Genomic DNA, 8059 nt, shown 5'->3' on the forward strand with positions numbered 1-8059 from the left:
ACATCTAACAGATGTTCATCTGCACATCTGTCAATGTTATGTACTGTATCCGCTGTTCCCGTTGCGGCCTCCTCTACCTCGGGAAAACCAAACGGAGGCTTGGGGACCGCTTTGCGGAACACCTACGCTCTGGTCGCAACAAACAACTGCACCTCCCAGTCGCAAACCATTTCAATTTCCACACCCCCCCAACTCCTCGGATGGCATGTCCATCCTGGGCCTCCTGCATTGCCACAATGATGCCACCTGAAAGATGCAGGAACAGCATCTCATATTTCGCTTGGGAACTCTGCAGCCCAAGGGTGTATCAATGTGGATTTCACAAGCTTCAAAATCTCCCCTCCCTCGCCCACATGCCAAAACCAACCCAGCTAGTCCCTCCCTCCCTAACCATTCCTCCCATCTCAAGCCCCACCCCCATCCCCTATCCACTATCTACACCCAACACCCACCCCCGACCTGTCCATCCTCCCTGGACTGACCTATCTCCCCCTAACTCCACATCGACATTCTCCTTCACTGGTTCTAACCCCAACTCTCTGACCTGTCTGTCTCCTCCCACATTATCTTCCCCTTTATCCATCTTCTATCCCCTTCCCTGTCTCCCTATTTATTTCAGAATCCCCTTCCCCTCCCCCATTTCTGAAGAAGGGTCCCGACCTGAAACGTCAAACTTTCCTGCTCCCCTGATGCTGCTTGGCCTGCTGTGTTCATCCAGCTTCACACCATGTTATCGTGGATGCTTGGAGACTGCTTTTGGAGCACCTACACTCCCCCCTCACTGACCTACCCCCACCCCCACTTCCCACCTACACTCACCTCACCTCTACTGGCCTCCTTCCTGCCTCCTCAATATGTCCGTCTTCCCTCCCACCTACCCACTCCTCCCTTCTCACTGACCAACCCCCCTACACTCACCTTTACTGGCTTTATCCCCAACTCCTTGACCTGTCCATCCTCTCTCCACCTATCTGCTCCACTGTCTACCTTCTATCACTGCCTCCCCCTCTCTGTATTTATTTCAGAGCTCGCTTCCACTCCACTTTTTATGAAGAAGGCTCCAGACCTGAAGCATCAGCTTTCCGGCTCCTTTGATGCTGCCTAGCCTGCTGTGTTCATCCAACTCAACACCTTGTTATCTCAGATTCTAGCATCGGCAGTTCCTGCTGCCCCCATCACCATTCATGACTGGTTGTAGCAGAATAGTTGGTCTGTTGATCTTGCAACCATTCCACCCTGACTGTAATGCGTTAGTTCTGCTGTTTGTAATGCAAGCAGTCGAATGCAGCAGCTATAATGGGTTGGCATCAGTTTCAGGTACACATGGTTCTGACCCCGGCACTTGTCACTGAACCATTGACCAGCTTCATGGTAATCATAGACTGAGGGATTCTCCCAGACAAAAAGTCACACATTCTGGTGGAATACAATTCTGCTTCTGCTGCTGTTGCTGTGGTTTCCGTCACCACATGAATGGCCATGTTTGAGCTGCAATAAGTGCAATGTAATGTCCCCCAGTTCAGACCGAATCCCCATCGCCCTTGTACGCAGTGACCTACTCTGTTTTCTGATGTGGTAGCACTTCCATTTTAATATTCTCGTTCTTCTGACGGTCTTTCTGTGGTGTCACGTCTCCAATTTGTTACATTCCTCAAAACACATTTAACATATTCATCTGAATCTTTTCCCTTCCAGTAGGGGCACCTTCGGGTGGCACGGTGGCTTAGTGGTTAGCACTGCTGCTTCACAGTGCCCAAGATGTAGGTTCAATTCCAACTGTTTGTGTGGAGTTTACATATTCTCCTGGTGTCTGCGTGGGTTTCCTCCAGGGGGTCGGCTTTCCACCCACAGTCTAAAGATGTGCGGGCTAGCTGAATTGGCCATGCTAAATTGTCCATAGTGTTGAGGGATGTGTAGGTTAGGTTGGTAACAAGGGGATTGGTCTGGATGGGGTGCTCTGAGGGTCAGTGTGGACTTGTTAGGCTGGAGGACTTGTTTCCGCACTGTAAGAAGGTTTTTAAAGAGAATGTTTCTCTCCCTGACCATGACTAAGAGCTCTGCAGTGTCAGTGATGCCAGCGTTATGTCATTTGGAACCAATGCATTTGTGCACCTTGTGCTGTCACTCACTTCTCAGTGTTTGGGGATCCATGTTGAACAGGGTGTTTGAGCAACTTTGACACACTTTATCAGAATTTATTCAAAAACACAAATTGCTGAAGAAACTCAGCAGGTCTGGCAGCATCTGCAGAGTGAAAGCAAAGTTAAGCTGTTGGACCCAGTGATGCCTTTTCAAAGCTCCCAGTTTCTGCAGCAATTTTTCTTTCTTCAGATTTCCAGCATGCACGGTGCTTTGTTTTGTTGAAAATTCAGTCAGTGCCGATTTATTTCTGGAGAAACTCAGCAGGTCTAGGAGACAGAGAAACAGAGTTAAGATTTCAAGTCCAGTGAGACCCTTGTTCAGAACTGGAAAAGATTGTAAAATGATCTTTTTAATACCTTGACAGAGGTAGAGGAGTGGTGACAGGAACCAGCGGGTGTGGGGACGCCGTGTAAGATACAATGGGCTTTTAATTGTGGTGAAAGAGGAGCAGATGTACAGTGAGAATAAATAAAGGTGTGAATGGGGGAGATGGGTTCTCCCTATTGAGCGCAATGTTAACAAGACTCAAACAAGACAAGGTCACATCGTCTGCATCATATCATGTCTCCATTAATAACTCTGAATGCCGTGCGCATATATGAACAATATTATCTATCTGCACATGCACTGATTAAACAGTGCATATAAAATCATTTCTCCTCCTTTCCATTTCAAACTACCGTGTTTTGTTTACATTGTCACTCACCATTCCTTCAGCCAAATTTATTCTGTTTCTTTCTCTGCGTTTTGTTTCATTCTGTCTATGAAGAAGAAATTGGCTACTGGGCGATATCATGTTAGTCCTACCCAGTCTGCACAGACACTGTCCCCTCTTCCTTACTGTTTCTTAATCAATCACATAGATAATGTCTCTGACCCTTTGCTCCCAATAAGCAAAGCAATTGGAAATGTAACGTTTACTTTTGGGCTAAGGCCAACAAATCGGGAAAGAAAAGCTGTATAAATGGCAAAAATGTTGTTTGTAACTTTAGAAGCAAATTATTGAAAGTATTGTGTGAAAGATAAAATGTTGCCTTATTAGGGCAGTGAGAGGAAAGTTCAGCGAAATCCACATTTCAAGTCTTTCTCCAACATGTCTCCATTAATAATGTAGTCCGTTGTGGCCAGAGACAGTGTTTAGATTGGCAGTTGTTGTGGTGGAGGAGACTTGTAACAACCTCTCGATGGGCTCTTCGGAAAGCGGTTACATGTGACATCGCATGTGGATGACACGGCAGAATCATTGAGCTTGTGTAGAGAAAGCATCACCTTTCTCCTTTACTTCTCTCACTGTGAGAGTAATTGGAGATGGACACTAAGACCGAAAGCAGGTGATGTCAGCATCCCACCCAGAACAGGTATTGTTGTTACATTAAAAGTGTCAGAGTGGAAGGGGTTAACTGGAACTGTTTGTTCTGTGACTTGAATTAATGTCAGTCTCCATGGATACTAACTGTGTCACTGGAGGGTTTCCCTCTTTAATTAGTAAGGGGTTTCTTCCAAAGCGTTATCCCATTGTATCAGTGGCTGTGTCATCCTCAGCACGATTAGGATTAACAGCTCCAGAGAGAGGGGGAGATCAAAATCTGTGAAGAGCAGATTGGGATGTTCCAATTATGGATCAGAATCTCAGAGCCATAGACGGGAATGTTACAACAATGTACCAGAATCTGAGAGGAATAGATTGGAATGTTCCAACAAAGGACAGGAGTTTATCCGATGGCCTTTTCTGGCTTTCTATCGATTGGATACGGTTAACACGGCAAATAGAATGTGTACTGATGGTTATTCAGGCTGGTTACTATCCCATCCTTGGGATTGTTGGAGTTCCTGGTAAGTCTCTCTATCTCCGTCTATTCATTTATTCTGTAAAACTTTGTGAACAGCGTCTCAATTTCTGTGATCTATATCTGGCAAAGATGTAAACTACTGTATTCACTTTCAATTACAAACTCAATTCTTATTCCATGGATTTTTTCACCTTCACTTGCAAACACCCGCGGAGCAACAAAAGTGTTCATAACCAGCATTGGCCCATTTTGTCCTGAGCTGATTTATATCACAATATTCTCTTTATCACCAATAATATTCCCAGTTTTCACTTCTTATTCACTGCTCTTTCTGAATAAACTAAAATCTGCTCCTTTACAGTTGCAGTTCTCTTCTGGCCACACTTGCAGTTACTAATATTTTAATTGTGTACTTATTCTTGTCTCTACCTGGACCTGTGCCATTTGCAAAGTGTGAGGGCAGTTTGATTCTAAAATGAGGTGGTTACAGCTTTGTGTCACTGGTTTCAGCATAACCCGTCGATGGCCATGAGTGGGGGCCATGTCCGTCATCTCCTCAGTGCAGTGCTCCAATGTATTCACTTGGTGACAGAGGCATCTGTCTTCACCTCACCCCCACTGACCCACTGCTGAGTGGGATACATTAATTCTGTCTCCACAGAAGATACAGAAAATCTTCCAGAAATTCTACAGGGCAGAGTGACTGTAAAAATGAGAAACTGTGGGAGATTAGAATTAATAAAGAGGAATTACTCAAATCTAATTGAACCGAAGATTGGTACGTTGCTCTGGTACATCCCAGAGTAGACATGGAGGTGGTAATAGAGCTAGTGAGAGAGCGACCGGGTCATACAGCTCTTCAGTCCAACCAGTCCATGTCAAACATAATCCCAAACTATCCTCGTCCCACCTGCCTGGGCTTGGCCCATACCTCTCCAATTGCTTCCTGTACATGCAATTATCCAAATGTCATTTAAAACTTGTAACTACAAGAAAGAATTATTTGCTCCCATACAAAAGTCTTAAGATTGTGGAATTTCTTGTTCCTGCAGATTGGAAAGTAACTGTTGTAACCCAGATAAAATCTGGAGTGGGAGCAGGAAAAAAACTAAAATTTGGGCAACTTGTTGCCAGTCATGAGGAAAATATTACAATCTTTTTTGGAGACTGTGAAAACGTGACACTTGGGGACTCATATTATGACTTGGCAAAGTCAACTTAGGTTAGGAAAGGGAAATCATCTTTGATAAACCTGTGGAGTTTGTGTCAATTAAAGCGTCCACAAATTTTGGACCTGCATCCAAATTATCCCCAGAAACTTCTTCCATTGCTGCTTCACAGTCTTCCCTTCTAAGATTGTATTCCTGTTAACTTTGACCAGTTCCCCCGTCATGTTTGTGCAGTTTCATTCCTCAATTATATTCGAGTCACATCCAAATGTGAGCAATTCATTTAAACTGAAAGAGGGAGGCTTGAGAGATAAGGCATGTAGAAAGATTGGAGTATTTATTCACTCAGTATATGTCATGTATGTATGAGACAGAGAGAAAGTGAGAGAGAATGTGGATGATGAGTTGTAAAAATAGAGAAAACTAGAATATCGACAGAAGTAGATGTACTTTCCTATTTGTTTTGGCAATTCCTGTGTGTTGTGATCCTTTATCCAGTGCATGCACGGCTGAGTAATATGTATATAACAGTTGAAGCATCCACACATGAGGACGAGTGGGAGTGGTGTATTTGAATTTCCAGAATACTTTTGGTACGGTTGCACACAGGTGAATGGATAAAGCTGGAGTCCAGAGGTAAGGGGGGATCTACATCATGGATTGAGAATTGTTTAGTTGAGACCATACAGAGAGTTAATCCCTTTTCCAGACTGAACACTGTTACGTGTTTGGACCACAGTAATTTGAAAGGCATGCAGACAATTTGGATGTGACCAGCAATAGTATACATCTCATTTTGTATTGATTAAATGGTGCAAGGTTGGAAAGTGTTGTTGTCCAAAACGACCTGTATGTCTGTGATCAAAGGTTGCCAAATATAGTACATACAGGGGTATCAGTAATGAGGGAAGTAAATGGTATGTTGTCCTACATTGTAAATGATTCAAGTACAAAAATAAAGCCATGTTTCTGCACTTGTAGAGCCTTGATCAGAGAGTATTTTGGGTCACTGTGTACAATATGGTCTCTTTTGTAAGGAAAGATCACCTTCCCACAGGCACGGTGCAGACAAGTATCACCAGTCTCATCCCTGAGATGATGGCACCATGAGGAAACTGGCTGTTTAATCTGTAGAGCTGTGAAAGAATAACAGATAATTCCATGAAAACTTAGGGTTGGTGATGAACAATTATGCCCAAACAACACATTGATATGGTGAGAAATTCCATACTTTACCGATGTAAATACATGTTGGTTTTACATGTAGAATTACACAGAGCTCCATGTCAATTGAGAGAGAAATGCAGACTCTGAATGAACTCTCTCCACACTGATGTGTGACCCTACACTGAATGTCATGCAGTTCACAATCCTGACATTAGCCATAATACCTTACTTCTGAAACAGAAAGCCATTCCAACCAGATTCTGACGTCCATAGAGAACACAAGTCTGTCTGTAGGAGGATGCGAGCTTGAGATTTTGCACAAAACATTAGGCTTCCCACCTCACTGCTGGAAAACTGCATTAACGTACCACATGTGTACTACGAGCAATGGACACATGAGGAACAGCGTGAGGCAGACGATCTGTGCAGCCCGTGCTCCATTTGCTTGTCATGTTGGAGCATCAGTTACCTCACTCTGTTTCCATGTAAATGACTGTAGGGGCTGAATGGCCTCCACCTGCTCATATGTCAGTGACTCAAGGGGCTGTACAACAGGACAAGTGCCTAAGTGGGCTTCCCCAGGTTCCTGTGTAACAGCCCGAGGTGCGAACTAGTGTGACAATGCTGTAACTGTATGAGGTTATTTTGTTCTGGAATCTTTTAAGAGAGGGATTGAACAAGAGGCACAAAGCTGTCTAGTTAACACAACTTGAGTAAACAGCTTGAGAGGCTTTGGTTTTTTTCACAACATCTGTTAACTATTTCACGACTGTAGCTCTGAATAAATGTAAACAGAAAGGCACCACAGACTTCTGGGGAACAGGATTCCAAATTGCAATGCCCTTTTAGAATTTCTTCTCATCCATCTTATAGAATAAGAAACTCATGTAATGCAACAATGTAATCTGATCTATTCCCATTTTCCAGTTTTTGGCCGATATCCATCTAAACCCTTCCTTTTCAATTAAGAATCCAGGTTCCCTTTAACTGTGTAAATGCACCCGTCTCCACCACTTCTGGCTGCACTTTCTGTACACATGCCACTCTCTGCATGAAAATGTTGCCCCACGTTCCTTTCTATATCCTTCCCCTCTCGCCTTCAGCATAGGCACTTTACTTTTTGACTCCTGGGAAACAGATCTTGGCTTTTCAGACTGTTCATGCTCCTCATGATTTTATAAACCTCTGCAATGTCACCCCTCAGCCTCCAACACTCCAGGGGAAAAAGCTTCAAACTATTCAGCGTCTCCCTCTCGCTCAAGCCCTCCAATCCAGGAGCATGCTTGCCAATCTTTTCTGTTCCTCTCAAGGCTAACAACGTCCTTCCTTTAGCAGAGCCAACCGAAATGCACACAGTATTCTTAACGTGGCCTCATCAATGTCCTGTACAGAAGCAACATGCCATCCCAACCCCTATACCCAACGCTCTGAAAGATTAGGGCAAGGGTGACAAACATGTTCTTCAGATCCTGTCTACCTGCTACTCCACTTTCAAGGAACTAAGTGCCTGCACCCAAGGTCTCTTTATCTGGCAACACTCCCCAGGATCCTAGCATTAACTGTACAAGTCCTGCCCTGCTTTACTCTACCAAATGCAAAACCTCTCATTTACCTAAATTAAACTCCACCAGCCACACCTTGGCCCATTGGCCCATCTGATCAATGTCCCTTTGCACTCTGAGATAAACTTCACAACTGTCCATGGCACCACTTTTTAATGTTATCTGGAAACTTACTAACCATGTCTCTGATATTCACATCCAAACCCTTTATATCAATGATGGAAAGCAG

The sequence above is a fragment of the Stegostoma tigrinum genome, unplaced genomic scaffold (assembly GCF_030684315.1).
Source record: "Stegostoma tigrinum isolate sSteTig4 unplaced genomic scaffold, sSteTig4.hap1 scaffold_49, whole genome shotgun sequence".
Classification (NCBI taxonomy): Eukaryota; Metazoa; Chordata; class Chondrichthyes; order Orectolobiformes; family Stegostomatidae; genus Stegostoma; species Stegostoma tigrinum.